The 19,150-nt window shown below is 36.3% G+C and overlaps 1 pseudogene; it reads left to right on the forward strand.

Annotated features, from left to right (window-relative positions):
• Positions 1-16,216, forward strand: part of LOC107873909 — a 45,120-nt pseudogene extending 28,904 nt beyond the window's left edge.
• Positions 16,217-19,150: the final 2,934 nt, after the last annotated feature.

The following is a 19,150-nucleotide window of genomic DNA, read 5'->3' on the forward strand; positions in this document are numbered from 1 at the left end:
TGCATTTTCTAGAAAGTGTATTATTCTTCATCTCCAGTACCACATGTTGTTCTGCAGCCCATTCATAAGTTTGTAACAACCTGAGGCTGCAATTTTTAACCTTCTCCATCTTGTTCCATTGTTCCAGGGGACCAACATTTGGTACTAGAGGGAAGGTTGTGTTGACTTTCCATGATAATCCATCTGTAAAGGTTGGCGTAAAATTTGATAGGCCTATCCCTTATGGCATTAAATTCGGTGGACTTTGCGATGGTGATCATGGATACTTCTGCGAAGGTACTTTTTGGAATGCCATGGCCTTAAATTATTGCCGTTCGTTTATTAAGTTAACGACATTCCTAATTGCGCAGTCTTAGTTTACTTTCAATGCTTTTTATCATCTCTTCCTCTCAGTTAGTGAACTGCAGTTAGATGAAGCCACTGACGTGGATGATCTGGAAGACTTACTCAACAACACATTGTTTGAGGTGTGACTTAGCTTCTTTCAATAAATAGGAATAAGTTCATTTGAGAACTAATAGTGCTATGTGGGATTTCTGTTTTCTTGTAAACTTCACTCTTTACATTTCATTCTACTTTAAATTTTCAGGTTGTTTCCAGTGAAAGCAGTAATTCTCCATTCATTTTGTTCATAAAACATGTTGCGAAGTCTGTGGCACGAAATTCAGTATCTTATTCAACATTCCAAAGTCGCCTTGAAGGTACTATTTTAGATCATAATGCCCAAGAATAAATGCCGGTGATTATATCTTTCCTGTTATAATGTGTATACAGTTTATTAAGTGGCCTGTTATGGAAATTTCTTATGGATAAAATTTCATGGCTTTAGTAGTTGCTGGTGGCGTATATTACTTATGGGTGCTGTATTTATGTTATGTAATCTGCTTCTGTGCTTGACTATGTGTTTGTGTGGTATCTCATGCCTTGAGCCGAGGGTCTATCGGAAACAGCCTTTCTACTTTATCAGAGGTAGAGGTATGGACTGCGTACATCTTACCCCCCAGACCCCACTAGGTGGGAATACACTGGGTTTGTTGTTGTTGTTGTTGTTGAGTAGTTGCTGGTGGCAAAACTTTGTGAGACTGATGCTTGATCGAGAGAAATGAGCGGTGACTTATTACAACAAAAATTTCAAAAGACCAACTTCAAAGCACAAAAGAGACATTGGGCTGGCTATAGATATCAATGATAGATATCAATGCCTGCATGCACATGCAGTATACACAGACACACACATACACACACATATGTATATACACACTATAGAGCGGCGTACACCCACACTCTCAAGAACTACAACAACAATGACAAACCCAATGTAGTCCCACAAGTGGAGTATAAGAGGGTAGTATGGACGCAGACCTTACCTGTACAAGGCAAAGAGACTGGTTCTAATAGATCCTCAGCTCAAGTAAAACCTTTACAATGCAATTTGAAAAAATAGATAATGGGAGTGAAGAAGAAAAAACAAAATACTAAAGAAAGAATGACCAGCGTTATTAAAAGCAAGAAACACAAAAAAACTCTAAGGCTCGTAGGGGGTGCTACAGTTTCACATTAGTTGGGTATTGGAGTGGTGATTTGTTCATGGACTTGGGTAAATACTCCCCTCATGAGCTAGCCCTTCTAGTCAAGTTATGCCCAATGCCATATTTTTACACATATGGGTGGGGGAGAGGAAGAGTTATGCCCAATGCTTGACAAAATAAGGTCTAAACACGATTTTCCATTTTACTCTTTGCAGTCAGAGACTTGAGGATCACCCTTCACCAATTTGGGCAGCACTTTATTTGATCCCGCCTTCCCGGTATAAGCCCTTCAAATTTTTTAATAATTTTCAATTAGTGCTGAAAATATCTTGTAAATGAGGATGTCGAATTATAAATAACGGGAAAAGAATCCTACTTTACATTTAGGCCTGTGTTCTTTTTCATCTTTTCTTTTTTTGGTCCTTTTGGGCATTTTGGGGGTATTAATTTTGGAAGTGCGCTATGTCTTTTATATTAATCTAAGGCATTTGGATACAAATTACTACTTTCTATGTTTGGAAACTAGACTTATTTTTGAAAAACAGTCTAAAAGGATTTTCGAAAACCATCAGCATGATCTAGTTTTCTAAAAAGAGATTCTTCTTTGATAAATGTCTCAACAAGTATTCTATAAAACCAAACCACAAAATAATTCTAATTCTAACTAATACCCTTTTGCTTATGGCCGTGAATTAGGCCTTTCAGTTCCTTTACTCTTCATTTTAGGCGCTTTTTCCGCTTTATCAGTGGCTTATAGTACTGAATTTTGATACGTTCAGGATAGTTTTGGGCAGATGCATGACAAGGGGAAACGGTCTGCAAGGAAAAATAAATTTTTGATGAATCTTTTCCCAAATAAAGTGGCTATTCACATGCCACAAGTCTGTTGTTTAAATTCTATTGAATTTTATATGATCTTGTTCTTGCTTTAGCAAATCACTGAGTAGCTTTAAGTATTGCAGGATGAAGAACTTTTATCGACGTGGAAACAACTGGATCAAGATGTTGATACCCTCAAAATGAAAGAAAATTTTAATAGCTTGCAAAGAGTAAGGCTTTCTGACCTTTAAAGTTATGAATGACTAATTTTAATACATTTGTGACTCCCCTCAGAAAGTACTAGATGTTTCCTTGCTGCCGGTCAGGAAAAACAAACAACTTCAAATGGAGCTAGCCTTGACTTCCCAAATATGTTTCCAATGCCAGTTGGAACGCTGTGTAAAAACAATAACTTGACCTTACTGTAAAGATCGTCTTAATGTAGCCTTTCCATGTTAAGTAATCAACACTGTCTGTTGTCCCCTTGAACACCTCCAGCTGCTGCAGAAGTTAGCTCTGAAAATGAAATTCCACCCTTGTTGACTCAATACATCTACTATATATTCCTGATTTCCCCATAAATGCTGTCAACGTATTTCCAGCATTCTAAGACTGGGTTACTGCTCTCTGATATTTTCTATTTTAAAAAAAATTGTGTGAACAAGTTGAATGATTGATTTCGGAATTCAATAGATTAAAAACTTATTTATATATGATTGTCGCTCTTATATAGGTTCTGAGTCGGATTGGATTAGAATGCAGTGGACTAGAGACATTGTGCTTCAAAGACCAAAATTTCTCTGTTAAAAGTAAGCTGCTGCTTTCACTGTTTTTCCTTTTTCTTTATATAGTTGTGAGAAGGGGGTTGAGGGATGCGTGGGATACTTTGGATTCTCAGTATAGTTTTCTCACTATGTCTTTTAGATCCTTCAAAATCCCTACCACATCAGTGTCAATCCAACATGATTTGGGTGTATGTGTAGAATCTATACAGTATTTGGTCGTGCTCTATACAGTATTTGGTCGAGCTAACTTATGTGCTTTGATTATACTAATGGCTTAGAACTATAGGTTGATCGGATATTAAGTGGTATCAAAGAGTTTAAGGATTCTAATTTAATTTAATAACTTATATTAATTGTCGAAAATTTACTTACATGCATGTCACAATATATATTGGTTGTATCTTAATATTTGTACCCATACTCCTATCAGTGTCCTCGAATCCTAAGCTTTAGGTGTTGATGAATCTAAATTTTATATGCATTACATCAATGTGAATACATCCAAGTGTTTTTTGCAAAAAGAGCTAAAGTTAATACTGTTTTTGGGTGCTTGACAGTGCAGAGAAGGTTGTTGGATGGGTGTTGAGCCATCACTTGATGCAGAACACTTGAGAAGATCTTGACATGAGGCTAGTTTTATCTCCTGTTAGGTAATAAAAATAGCAGCACGTATCCATGATTTTCTTTGACTGTAATAATTGTTGAATTGAACAATTGCGGGAATCTTTTGTGATTTAACAGCATTCAGTATAGGTTGGAACTCTTACAAGATAAGCAAAATGACACCACTAGCTTGAAGAAGTTAGTTAAGGTGATTAAAATATTCCTTATCTGATGGTTCGCGAAGTTTGTATAAGAAGCTCCTTTAATTTGATAGGCAAATACTAACTTGTGAACTCATGAACAAATTTGTGTCCAACGCAGGATGTTGAGACAGAAAATGAGTTTGAGAAGGCACTTCTTGCTGATGTTGTTGCCCCCAGTGATATTGGGGTGACATTTTATGATGTCGGTGCACTTGAAAATGTGAAGGATACATTAAAAGAGCTGGTCATGCTTCCCTTACAAAGACCTGAACTTTTCTCTAAGAGTCAACTAACCAAGGTTTACATCTGCAATTTATCCATATTTTGCTCGTCTAATTAGATTAGTTTGTATAAAAGCTTGGAAGTATTTGACATTTTTGTTCAAGGATCAATTACTCCAGCTTTGTTTTTATCCATTTGTTTTTCCCACTAAAACAAGACTATTACCTAATAACATTGGTTTAAGTTTGACCACAATACTTCCACAGTTAACTTGAAGATAAAGATAGTTACTTACATTTCTTACTCTTTGGTTTGCTTCCTGCTCATAATATTTTCTCGACTTCATCTGAAAGGTTTGACAGGAAGTTTGTGCTTAGATGAGAAAAGTTACTTCAACTGTTGTTTCTCCTTTTGGAACTTGAATTTTGAAGCATTATATAGAGATTTGTGGTTACTTAAGAAAATTATTGCTCTTCAATTTTGTCCGCAGCCCTGCAAAGGAATACTTTAGTTTGGTCCTCCTGGAACTGGGAAAACAATGCTGGAAAAATCCATTGCCACTGAAGCGGGAGCAAATTTTATTAATACTTTAATGTCAACTGCCAGTTCAGAGGTTTGTGTGCTTGGAGCCTATTTGTGTTCTATTTAGTATAGGTGATGTTGTTCATAGTAGTTTCTTCGCATTAGAACAACCTTGATCTTTTTCTTTTCCAATGCTGCAGTGGTATGGTCAGAGTGAGAAATGCATAAAAGCTGTCTTCTCGCTGGCTAGTAAAATTGCTCCCAGCATTATTTTGTAGATGAAGTAAGACGTTAGCATATTTCTTTGATCTTTCCTGCTTTAAAATTCTATACTTTTTCTGATCCCTTTTGTCTTCTGTTTGTTTATGTGGGTGGCTTTCTAAAGGTTGATAGTATGCTGGGACGAAGGGAAAATCCAGAAGAACATGAGTCAATGCCCAAATTGAAAAATGAATTCAATGTGCATTGGGATGGGTTGCGCACAAAGGATACAGAACGACTTCTGGTACTTGCAGCAACAAACAGGCCATTTGACCTTGATGAAGCTGTTACAAGGCGACTGCCACACAGGTAAAAGAGGAATGACTAATTTGCAGATATTATTGAAGAAATTATTTTTCACACTTTCTTAATGCCCTTTTCATGTCTTTTCTGTACAGGTTGATGGTCAATTTACCAGATGCTCCAAACAGAACGAAAATTCTAAAAGTGATACTCGCAAAAGAAGACTTGGCTCAGGATGTTGATCTGGAATCAGTTGCAAGTATGACAGATGGATATTCCGGAAGTGACCTTAAGGTGTCTTTGCTATTCATGTTTGCTTGGATAAATGACTATTCCTTGTTTCATCTTTCTGATGTTTGAATTTGCTGTGTTTTTCTAATTTAAATCTTTTATCATGTAAAATCTCTGTGCAACCGCTGCATATCGACCCATTGGAGATGTCCTAGAAAAGGAAAAAAAGGTACTACTTTTTTTATTGTTTGATGTTTGTTCGTTGATTGCTTAACTGAGGTAGAAAATAACATGTTTGGCTGTTCCACTGGGTTTTCTCAGTGGTTCTGTTATGGATGTCTATTTCACTTTGTTTAGATAATTCTTCATGGGCTTTAGTGGATCCTTTTGAAGCGTCTTAATTCAAATGTATGTTGCTATTCCTGGATTTGGTGGAGAGGAACTTTCTTCTAAAAAACCGTGGAGTTAAACTTTAACAACTTGAGTTTATGAAAAGAAAAGGCAGTCTGGTGCATGAAGCATCCACATTCTCGCAAGGTCTAGAGAAGGTCGCACTCCAATGGGGTGTGATGTAGGTAGCCTACACTGGCGCAAGTATCAGTGACTGATTTCACAACTCGGGAGAAACATAAGTTTGAGGGCCAGTTCACTTGGTAATTTAATAACAAAACGTATAAAACATGTAACAATATAGAAGGAAAAGACAATATAGATTCTGTGCTGATTAACTTGGCTATTCTATTCTTCTGATTTGAGCTATACTTGCAAGAATGACATAGAAGGAAATTTAGGAGGCCCTTGTGTGTATATATATGTTTGTGTGCGCATGCCTCCTTTGTATACTTGCTAAAACAGGCATCTAATGCTCACATTTAATTATAGGAACAGACCGCAGCTAGTGCTAATGGTGGACCACCTCCAGCACTAAGCAGCAGTGCAGACTTACGGCCACTGAATATGGGCAACTTCAGATATTCTCATCAGCAGGTGAGTTGAAAAATTCTGGCAGTGTCTTTACACTTTCTAATTATTTAACTGCATAAGGGTGTTGACGATTGGAGAACTGTGATCGGCTGTTCTTGTAGGTTTGCCCAAGTGTTTCATCTGAATCCGCAAATATGAAAGCTCTTTCAAGGGAAGCATTACCAGCTCTTTTAACATATCCTTTACATTTTCAAGTGCACCGATATGATCAAATGTAACCCCAATATCACTGGGGGCAATAACATCAGACAAAAGTTTCTTCTCAAACTCGTCTTCTATCTCCACATCCTGCGTTGGACACTGTTAGCATGATGTAAATATATTAATGTAACCATATATTGTTGTATATTAGTGCAATTACATAAATTTAATTTTGTAGTTAAAGAGAATAATAGTGACTTTAATAGAGCGGATTTGGTGGGATAGAATAGCGGATTTAGAGGGATAGAAAAGTTGAACTTTAGGGATAGGAAGACGGAGCTTTAGGGATGTAATCATTGAATATTTTCTATTTAATGGAAAAACTCTCAATATTGAGAGGCATTCAGCAGAAAATTGACATGGTATCAGAGACTTCTCTTGGTTGTCTAGTTTCATAGAGTTCATTTGTGGTTCCTTACAGTTTTTTTGAAAAATTTTGATTTTTTGTTGATTGTTCCTTGGCAATTAATACCTTGGACTTTGATCTTGGTCATTTTGGTTATTCTTTTTGAGTCAGTTTTTCTAGTTTTCATAAATATGACTCCTTATCTGTTTGAATCATTTAGTGTTTGTTTCCCTGGAAAGAATTTTTCCTCATGGGAGTTTCAGTTTCAGTTATTTGTCACTGGAAAAGAACTATGGGGCCATATAGATGGAGCTGATCATTCTCCTACTGATCCTACAAAATTAGGTGAATTGAAGACTAAAGATGCTAGGGTGATGACATGGCTTTTAGGGTCAATTGAACCTCTTATTGTTCTTAATCTCAGGCCTTACAAGATAGCTAAAGCCATGTGGGATTACTTACAAAGGGTTTACAACCCAGATAATAGTGGCCGACGCTTTCAATTTGGAGTCTGAAATTGCTAATTACTCTCAAGGAAGTCTTTCTGTTTAGGATTTTTTTTCTGTATTTCAGAACTTATGGGCTGAATTTACAGATATTATTTATGCCAAAATACCTGGCAAATCTCTCACTGTAATTCAATAAGTTCATGAGTGAAGCAAGCAAGATCAATTTTTGATGAAGTTTTGATCTGAGTTTAAGAGTGTTCTCTCCCACTTAATGAATCATGACCCGTCTCCCTCCTTGGATGTTTGTTTGAGGGAATTACTCCGTGAAGAGCAGCGCTTTGTCACACAAAATGCTTTCAAGAAAGTTGATTATAGTTTTGCTGCCGTTGCTACTCAAGGTAAAGGAAAGGGTAGGGATATGACTAGAACTCAACTCTACAGTTGCAAGGGATATGGTCATATTGCTAGCAATTGTGGCAGGAAGTTTTATAATTATTGCAAACAACAAGGACATGTTACCATAGAGTGTCTCACACGCCCTCAAAACCGTAAGGTTAATGCTTTTCAAGATGGGAAAAATGATTTCACTACTGAGAACTCATCTTCCGGACAAGTTCTTACTCCTGAAATGGTAAGACAAATGATCATGTCAGCTTTTTCATCTTTAGGTCTACAACGTATTGATCTTGCATCTAATTTTTGGCTTGTTGATTCTAGAGCTTCCAATAATATGGCCAACTCATCTAGTATGCTAAAATATATTTGTTAGTATCATGGTCCATCACAAATTTAAGTTGCCAATGGTAGTAATTTACCCATTACCAAGGTTGGGGATATTACTAAAACTTTCAACAATGTTTTTCTGTCACCAAAACTCTCTACTAGTCTTATTTCAGTTGGAAAATTGGTAGATAATTTGTCTTGTAATAGTTCTCTTGTGCAGGATCAGGTGTCAAGCATGATAATTGCGAAGGAGCCTAAAGTTGGACGACTGTTTCCTATACACTTTTCCATTTCTTGTGTTCTATCATTTGCTTGTAGTTCTACACCTAGTAAGAATAAGGTATGACATAAGCACTTAGGACATCCAAATTCTAATGTGTTATCTCATTTATCAAATTCGGGTTTATTGGGGAACAAAAATCAATTTTCCACTGCTTCCTTTGATTGTTCTTGTCACGACCCGAGCTGGGGCCCTGGCCGTAATGAGCCTTCCAAACCATGAAGGCCCAAGTGCCCTTCTCTATCTAATAATTATGCACAATATTCATATAATATAAGAAAGTTTGCGGAAAAAAATAACAAGACGGAACCATGGTCAATCTCTTAACACTTGAACAATTGGAAAATAAATTCTTAGAATTCAAAACATATGACACCTATCTACGAAATCTCTAACATTACAAAACTGAACATATGTCTAAAACAAAACTGGGACAAGGCCCCCAGTCAAACCGTGAATAAAAACAAATAAAAATGTTTAAATAAGTGTGGCCTTCCAGATTAATAAAGGCTCACCAACTGCACACTTTTGTCTTAAAGTTTATGGCTTAACAGGAGCCCTGAACTGAACCGCATACCCTGAAATATAGGGGGTCAATACAGATGTACTGGTACCAAGAGCAATCTAAAATAATGTATTTATATATAACATAAATGAGAGCATTTCATAAAACATTTTACATATGATGTTTGAAAACACATGGGCACACTTTAAGGACTTTGAAATATTTCTTTGAATCCATGATTCACTCTTAATCTTACTTCTGATCTAGATGGTACACCCTACAATCTGTAGTTCCATGAGCTATATGAAATCCACTCTTGACTTAGCGGCCAAGTCTCCAATCCAAGTTTGCCTCAAGGATTGGAGTATCCATAAGAGGAGACACGCAAAATCACTCAACATGATGCCATGATCCCTGATCAAATCAACATGTCATGGTAGTGCACAAGATCAAAAAGCAGGGTTCCTCACCATAGTCCTAATTTGGGACGACATGAATCAAGGTACACAAGATCACAAAGCAAGGTACCATAATCTCGTGTCGGCAAATCACGGTTTCTAGTATAGATCTTTCAACTCGTACTTTTTTTGGGTAACTATCTAACTCTTTTTAAGTCTATTTTTAAAATTTTATAAACGTGCATCTTTCAAAGTTCAAAATCTGAAAATCTGAATAAAAATCTGCATTCTGTTCTGTTCTGATTTACCATGGCATTTTCTGTATTGGTATCATCATACCAAGACTTGCAAGTTGCATCTCTGATCCATTAATAGCCTTTTTATAATTTCTTATTTTGAAACATAAGGTTTGGTACCACCATATTAATAAATCAATTCATAGAACTCTTTCTTTAAACTCCTGTAAACAGATGCAAGGAACTCTCTATTTTCTTCAACATTCAATAGAATAAGGTGGTCCTGAAAAATTACTCAATCACATAAAATTCTTTCTCTTTAAATAAAGTATATAGTTATATCGATAAAACTCACTCTCATCCTATCTAAATCATGTTCAAATACTATGATATTACGATAACCACCTTCAAACCATAAAACATGCATTTCAAATAATTTCCGAGAAGATCATAAACTTCAATTCATTACAAGAGAGGAATTCATAATTTATGCTCTCAATCAAATCTTCAAAACTCAATTTCATACATATACATATGAGTATAAATCAGTTTAAGTGGAAAGGCCTCAAGGCCAAAACAATAATAGCATTGAAACATTCAAGATGCATAATTTAAAATATAGATTCTAAAACCCCTTTGTAATTTCATGCTTGACAAACATTAAATCATATTTAAGTGTTTCAAAATACCCATGTAGTTTTAGGATAAACCCCATGTACCTTAGTTGCGAAGAATTTGTGAAGAAGTTTTGAAAAGATTGCACCTTTAAGCTAGATTGCTCAAACCCTAGTTGTTTTCTACTCTTGAATTATTGAAGGATGAACTAGGGATATAAGGAGAGTTTACACGTTATTAATAAACTTAAATTCATTTAAGGTTGCTTAGGGACGATTTAGGAGTTCCAAAAGACTTAATTGCCCTCAAAATAACTCAAAAACGGAGTGTTTATGTCGCTTGGGCCATAAGGTATGTGCCGCATTGCCCATCGCCTAAGCTAGGATGGGTGGCACATTACCCATTGCCTAATTTAGGCTGGCAGTGCCTAATCCATTGCCTAAGCTAGGTTGGGCAGAGCCTAACATATGACATAACCATTCCAGTAGACTTAGGCGATTTGCTAGGCGATGCACTCCAATTTGCAAAGTCATAACTTTTTGCTCGATTATTGGATTTAGGCAAAATTAGAATCATTGGAAATCTACTTCAAAAACCTTTCATTTGATATATAGTTGGCCCTCTAGTTCATTATATACAAAAAGTTATGGTCAACGAAATTTGACCCCAGTTAAAACGTCCACTAAAACTTAATCGCTACAAATGTTTATACTCGTCTTAGACTTAGTAGATTTTTGAGGCCTCAATCCATATTCAAAGGTATTTCCACACTATAGGATTGATCATCACACATATATTCACAAGGAATCATCTTTTTTTGGTCTATACGCTTAGGAATGATGGTCTAAATTCTAGCCCAAATGTACGGGGTGTTACAGTTCTACTTGTAAATTAGGCAAGAGTAAAATTCTTCCTTTTCCTAATTTTGGTAGTTGTGCTACAAAATGTTTTGATGTCATTCATAGTGATGTTTGGGGTATTTCACCAATTGTTTCTCATGCTCATTTCAAGTACTTTGTGACATTTATATATGATTATATTCGATTTATGTAGGTATATTTTCTTTGTTCCAAATATGAGGTATTTTCCATATTCAAGACATTTTTGGCCTATATTGAAACTTAATTTTCTAATTGTATCAATTTATTAAGATTTGATTCTGGTGGAGAATATATGTCTTATGAGTTCAAAAATTTTTTGCTTGAAAAAGGAATTGTCTTACAACGCTTCTGTCCATATACACCACAACAAAATGGGGTTGTTGAACATAAAAATTGTCATCTTTTAGATGTCACTCATACTTTATTGATTGAGCTCTCTGTTCTATCTAAGTATTGGGTAGAAACTTTGTCTACTGCTGTTTACTTAATTAATAGACTACCATCTAAAGTCTTAAATCTTGAATCTCCATATTTTCGTCTTTATCACAAAAATTCAAGTTATGATAATTTTCATACATTTGGTTGTATTTGTGTTGTGCATCTTCCTCCTTCTCAGCATGATAAACTTTCTATTCAGTCTACTAAATATGTTTTTTATGGGTTATAGTACTTCATAGAAAGGTTTTGTCTGCCATGATCCATGTTCTAATAAATTTCATATTTCTAGGAATGTTGTTTTCTTTGAGAATCAGTATTTTTTTCCTGCTCAGGTTGAGTCATCTCCTGCTTCCCTTCTTCTTCCTACTTTTGAGGATTTGTTATCTTCTTCTAAGAGGTTCAAACCTGGAACTGCTGCACAACTAGAATCTGAGAATTCTTCAAGGCCTACTCCTCTTGCGCCTAATCGGCGATCTACGAGAGTATCTCATACTCCTAATAGGTATGGGTTTTTATCTACTTTATCCACTATTTCTATTTCAACTTGTTACTCACAATCTTCAAACCATTAATGTTGGCAGAAGGCAATGGAGGAAGAACTTTTGGCTCTTAAGGAAAATGACACATGGGATATTATTTCATGTCCTTCAAATGTCCATCCAATTGGATGTAAGTGGGTTTATTCAATTAAACTTCATTCTGATGGAACTCTTGATTGGTACAAAGCTCGGTAGTTGTTCTTGGTAACAAGCAGTATGGTATGAACTATGAAGAGACTTTTGCACCGGTAGCAAAAATGACGACAATGCAAACTATTATTGCCATTACTTCTTCACAAAATTGGACTCTTCATCAAATGGATGTCAAAAATATTTTTCTTCATGGTGATCTCAAAGAGGATATTTATATGAAACCTCCACCAGGTTTGTTCTCATTGCCTACATCAGATGTATGCAAGTTGTGCGGTCTTTGTATGTATTAAAACAAGATCCCAGAGTTTGGTTTGATAAATTTCGATATTCTTTGATACAATTCTCTTTTGAGCAGAGCAAATATGACTCATCTTTGTTTCTTCAGAAAACATCCATAGGTTGTGTTCTTTTTTGGTATATGTAGATGACATTATTATTGCAGGAACTGATTCTTCACTAATCACTAGCCTACAACAACAAGTTAAGGATTCTTTTCATATGAAAGATCTTGGTACTCTTACATATTTCTTGGGTTTGGAAGTTAATTGTGATTTATCCAGTGTGTTTCTAAATCAACACAAATATACCTAAGATTTAATTTCTTTGGCAGGTCTTCAGGATTCCCCCTCTGTAGATACTCTATTAGAGTTGAATATAAAGTATCGCCGGGAGGAAGGCAACCTTCTACCTGATCCAACTATATTTCGACAATCAGTTGGGAGCCTAAATTACCTTACTATTACAAGGCATGATATCTCTTTTCTAGTTCAACAAGTTAGTCAGTTCATACCAAAACAGCCACAATACACAATGAAAAAGATGAACACAATGATTACAAAATTCAGATTCAACAAACACACAAAACAGTCCACTTCAAATCTGAAATGTAAAGATAGATAGACCAAATGAGGCAATAATATTAACAACCCAACAATTGTTACACTCTTGGACCTTTAATACTATAAACAAAACTAATCTATCTCCTACGTAGGAACAAGAGGGAACTTCATATCTCAATGCACCCAACGTTTCCAAGCATGAATCCAACACGAAAGATTTCACCCTCAAGTTGAAAATCCTAGTTACATGAATTTCGGCTATGGGACCCTTTCTCATAAGAGAAATGTTTCTAAGTGTGATACGACATCAATATTTATCCAATTATAATGAATGAAACCCTAGAAGGTTGTATTTATAGTGTATTATAACAATAGTGTGAAATGTCCAAAATGTCCCCTTAGTCAAAGTCTTCAAGTGGTTCCCTTGAAGTGCATTGTATGGACTGATTTTGGAGCCTATTTAGGACTTCCTTTGCACTTCACGTTTACATTCCAAGTCTTGGGTCAATTCACTCTCGCACTCACCCACCTTCGTGGTCGTACCCGTATCAGAAAGCCTTACTCTTTGCAAGCTATTAAAATTTTCCTTAATTCTGAGGGTATCAACATATTGATCCAATTGTTGTTTCCAAGTCGATAAAAGTTCTTCATCCTACAATACTCAAAGCCACTCCGTGACTTGCTAATGCAAGAACAATATTATATAAAATTCTATAGAATTTAAAAAACAGACCTGCGGCATGTGAATAACCACTTTATTTTGGAAAAGTTTCGTCAGATACTTATTTGTTCTTGCAACCTGTTTCCCCTTGTCTTGCATCTTTCCAAGAGTGCTTTAATTAAGATAAAAAAGAGTAAACTAGAAGAAAAAATTTAAGGAATACCCGGAGCATAGCTCTATCGGAACTTAACTCAGCGACTTCAAAAGGAAAGAAAATGGAAGAGCTCTATGCTCACTCAACCATGGGCTTTTTTCGATTCTAGGGCTATGGGGTGAAGAGAGAAAAGATTGGATTGGAATATCTATGACATTGTTATTATTGATTTGAAAGTGGCAATGAGGGTAGCTTGCTTCTAGTCAGAAGCTTTGCGTCTCACACTTTGCTGAGTGGAACCTCTTGTCCCCTCTAATCCGCTGTGTCCTTAGCGTGCATGATCAAGTTATAGAGCCTATTATGGTTGTCGAATGGGCCTCCTCTCCACCTAGGCGAAAGATAGGCCATCAAGCGAGCGAGATTGGATTTTCCGAACAAGCCTCAAGCTAGAATGAGCTCTCTAACCGGTTAGAAAATTTCTTTCATATTTCCCGAAAGTCTTTTGATTGCTCATGACGGAATAGAGATAGATGGAGGTAGGTACTGAAGATGGTTGGTAAGATGCTAGCAGTCTAACTCGGGTAAATAGATCAGCCGGTTGTAGCAGACTTCTATCCGTCAGGGTTTGATGGCTGCCTTAGGTTGGATAGGAAGAGAGAGCTTTGATGACATTTCTAGTGAACCCAAGAAAGGTCTATGAGGCCAGCATAAAAGAACAGAAAGGGAATCAACTTGTCCACAAGCAACTTCCTTTTTTTTCCTTTTGAAGTCACTGAGGTAAGTTCCGATAGAGCTACGCTCCGGGTATTCCTTAAATTTTTTCTTCTAGGTTACTCTTTTTTTCTCTTAATTAAAGCACTGTTGGGAAGATGCAAGAAAAGGGGAAACAGGTTGCAAGAACAAATAAATATCTGACGAAACTTTTCTCAAATAAAGTGGTTATTCACATGCCGCAGGTCTGTTTTTAAATTCAATAGAATTTTATATGATATTGTTCTTGCATTAGCAAATCGCGGAGTGGCTTTGAGTATTGCAGGATGAAGCACTTTTATCGACTTGGAAACAACAATTGGATCAAGATGTTGATACCTTCAGAATAAAAGAAAATTTTAATAGCTTGCAAAGAGTAAGGCTTTCTGAATAAAATTTTAATAGTTTGCAAAGAGTGATGTTTTCTGACCTTTAAAGTTATGAATGACTGATTTTTCACCTCACATTTGTGATTCCCCTCAGAAAGTACAATATGTTTCGTTGCTACCGGTCAGGAAAAACATACAACTTCAAATGGAGACATGACTTCCCAAATATGATCGTCTTACTTTAGCCTTTCCATGTTAAATAATGTTCACCGTCTGTTATCCCCTGGAACACCTCTAGCTGCTGTAGAAGTTGAGTAACTCCGTCAATTTCTCAGTTACTTAGTATTTTTCCGAAACTGAGATTCCACCCTTGTTGACTCAATACATCTGCTATATATTCCTGATTTCCCCAAAAATGCTGTCAATGCATTTCCAGCATTCTAAGACTAGGTTACTGCTCTCTGATATTCCTTTTCTTTAAAATTGTGTGAACAAGTTGAATTATTGCTTTATGAATTAAATAAATTAACGACATGACTTCTTCCTATAACTACTTATTTCTATATGGCTGTCCCTCTTATATAGGTTCTGAGTCAGATTGGATTAGAATGCAATGGACTAGAGACATTGTGCATCAAAGACCAAAATCTCTCTGTTAAAAGTAAGCTGCTGCTTTCACTGTTTTTCCCTTTTTCTTCACATAGTTGTTGGATACTTTAGATTCTCACTATTATATCGTTCAATGTCTTTTAGATCCTTCAAAATCGCTACCACATCCGTGTCAATCCAACACGGTATCGGGGTGGTGTAGGATCTATACAGTATTTGGTCGAGCTAACTTATGTGCTTTGATTATACTAATGGCTAAGAACTATAGGTCGATTGGATATTAAGTGTTATCAAAGAACTTAACAATTATAATTTTAATTTAATAACTTATATTAACTGCCGAAAATTTACTTATATACATGTTGCAATATATATTTATTGGTTGTATCTTTATACTCATACCCATACTCCTAATAGTGTGCTCGCATCTTAATATTTAGGTGTTGATGAAAATCTGAATTCGAGATGCATTACATCAATGTAAATATCATTTATACCCTTCATTTCCAAAAGGAAGAAAAGACAATTACATCATCCAGGTGTTTTTTTTCTTTCTTTTATTTTCTGTGCAAGAATAGATGAAGATAATACTGTTTCTTGGTTCTTGAAGGTGCAGAGAAGGTTGTTGGATGGGCATTGAGCCATCATTTGATGCGGAACACTCAAGCAGATATTGACCTGAGGCTTGTTTTATCTTCTGATAGGTAATAGAAATAGCAGCATCTGATATTCTCCTACGCATGTTTTTTTTTTAACTGTAATAATTGTTGAATTGAACTTTTGGGGGAATCTTTTGCGATATAACAGCATTCAGTATGGATTAGGACTTTTACGAGCTAATAAAAATGACAACAAGAGTATGTTGTATTAGAAGCTTCTTCATTTGATGTGGCAGATATTGACTTATGAACTCATGAACAAATTTGTGTCCAACACAGGATGTGGAGATAGAAGATGAGTTTGAGAAGAAACTTTTGAAGTATGTTATTGGCCGCAGTGATATTTGGGTGACATTTGATGATATCGGTACACTTCAAAATGTAAAGGATACGTTAAAAGAGCTGGTCATGCTTCCCTTACAAAGACCTGAACTTTTTTCCAAGAGTCGATTAATCAAGGTTTACATCTACACTTTATCCATATTTTTCTCGTCTAATTAGATTAGTTTGTATAAAAGTTTTGAAGTATTTCACCTTTTTATTCAAGGATCTAGCTCTTAGGCTATATATTCTGGATTGATGACTCCAGTTCTGTTTTTCTTCATTAGTTTTCCCACTAAAACAAGACTATTACCTAATAATATTGTTATGAAATTTCTGTTGTGTAGTACACAAACTTTGGTACTCAATCATTATCAGTATGCCTTTCAGGATTCGTCATTCTCGCTGTCTTGCATTTTCTAATGCTCTCCCTCCTATGGGGATCTACTTCTACAATTGTCTTACGAAGGTCCAAAATCTTGAATCTCTTTCACTCACTGATAATGTAAGTAGCCTCCCCTCTTTAAGAGTTCCATGATGAACTTACAGCATCTAGAACGATAGGAGGTGATATAGTTGAGGTTATCGATTTCAAGGTTACACAGTCCTGGTCTGTTAATGTGCGTATTAACTGAGAGATCTAATACGTCTACTAGCAGGAAAGGTCTTGTTTATATTCCTGTAAATAAGTTCCTCTATGTATTGTCTACCTGTACGGAGTCTGATGAATGGGAGTATTTGTAACACCCCGCATTTCGGGCTACAACGAACACCTTCATTTCTATGCGTAGATGATCCAAAAGCCATAAATCCTATACAAATTTTCCATTTTAATCAATTATGTAGTCTGGAAAATTGAATGATCTTTCCGTCGATATAAGATTTGCCCAAAACCGATACTTGGGCAAGATGTTATGGCTAATATAAGTCCTAGTTGTAAAACACCGTCATTTTAGTGCTTGGCGCATCGTGGAGGGGGTCTATTTAACAATTGTCAAATTCCAGTAGCCTAGCGCTATTGTGGCACATCGCTCTGAAGTTCCAAGTCCCAACCTGTGGGACAACGTGATGGCTCCGCATCGCGGTGACCCTAAAAATCCATTCGTCAATTTCTTGGTGTGACGACACCAACTCAGATAATGCCATGTTAATTCAGAACAAAATAGAATGCATGTTTGAAATAAGATTCTCAGATTTTGAAACTAGAATGAGGCATGTTTCAGAATAAACTAAAATTGGGCATAAAGAGAGCTTAGGTGGTTTCCTGAAGAAGGCACGATTTCAGACAACTCATTGCCTAAAACTGTGATTTACCGATCCGGGTATATTCTTATATACTGGCCTAGTGCCCTGTGGCGTATCAGACTCAGACACTCCAACCCTTGCGGTACACTTGGGTTAGGGGCTTACCCGCTGAGTCAATGGCGGATTCCATATAGCCCGTGGAATATCAGACTTGTAGGGGAGTTCCACCTAACTCAGAAGTAATACAAAGATTAGAAATTGGCATTGACCGAAAGGTTTTATGATTATCAAAAATGCTCATGTGTTTTGGAATTTATATCCTATATAATGTTTAATGATTAGTTGTCAATTATCTTATTTATATTAAAAGCTTTATTTTGGATTGCTCTATGTATCAGTACATTTTTATTGACCCCCTACCTTCCAGGTTCTAAGGCATAGTCTAGGGGTCCTGGTAAGCAGTAGATTTCTTTAGAAAGAAGTGCAAAGTCCAGTCGGTGAGCCTTCTATATTTCAGAAGGCCTATTTATTTTCAGACATTTATTATTAGTTATAGTTTTGGTCTACTGGGACCTTGTACTAGTTTTAGACAGTTGTTTTAGTCATGTAGTAGAGATTTCGCAGACGGTTTTTAGGTGTTGCTAGATGGTTTTGGATTCTGTTTTCTATTGTTGAATTTCTATCAGACTTATGACCATGATTCCATTTCGTTATATTTTCCACATCTCCTTATTGTGTATGAATGGTGTATATGATTACAAGTTAGAAGGGCTCTCGGGCCTTGATGGTGTAGGATGTCCGTCACGGTCAGGCCCCCGGTTCGGATCATGACAGTATTATAATCTGATATCCAAAACCACCCTATTATAAAACTTTACGTGCTACTTATCTAGCTGGTGGGAATTTAGGCGTGCCTATGGGTTTGTATATGCTAGAGACTGACTCATGGAGACATTGTGGTAGTAAGGATTCAACCGAACATGGACTTGACAGTGGCATATTTTGGAATGGTACAATTCATTGGATTGGCAAATATTTCTCTATTTACTTTGTTGTTAGTTCAGAGGAAGTTGGTAGGATAGAACGGTCACATGCACCTCGGGGACCATGTAACAAAAAATTTATGTATTTTGGGGAATCAGGTGGTCATTTGCGTCTTATTTGAGTTCAGAGCCTATATGCCAAGAAATTCATTGTGCTCGAATTGGAGAAAGATACCTTGATGTGGTTAATAAAGTATCGTGCTCATCTTGCTAAACTGATTTCAGCATTTCCCGAGATGGCTCAACAGACACCATTTGGCACACAATATGTCACGACCTGAACAGAGGCCCTCGACACGATAGGCATCCCGAAACTCAAAGGCCCGAGAGACTCCTCAGTATACTATCATAAGCACAATCCATAAATAAACCAA

Source organism: Capsicum annuum, chromosome 6 (assembly GCF_002878395.1).
Source record: "Capsicum annuum cultivar UCD-10X-F1 chromosome 6, UCD10Xv1.1, whole genome shotgun sequence".
NCBI lineage: Eukaryota > Viridiplantae > Streptophyta > Magnoliopsida > Solanales > Solanaceae > Capsicum > Capsicum annuum.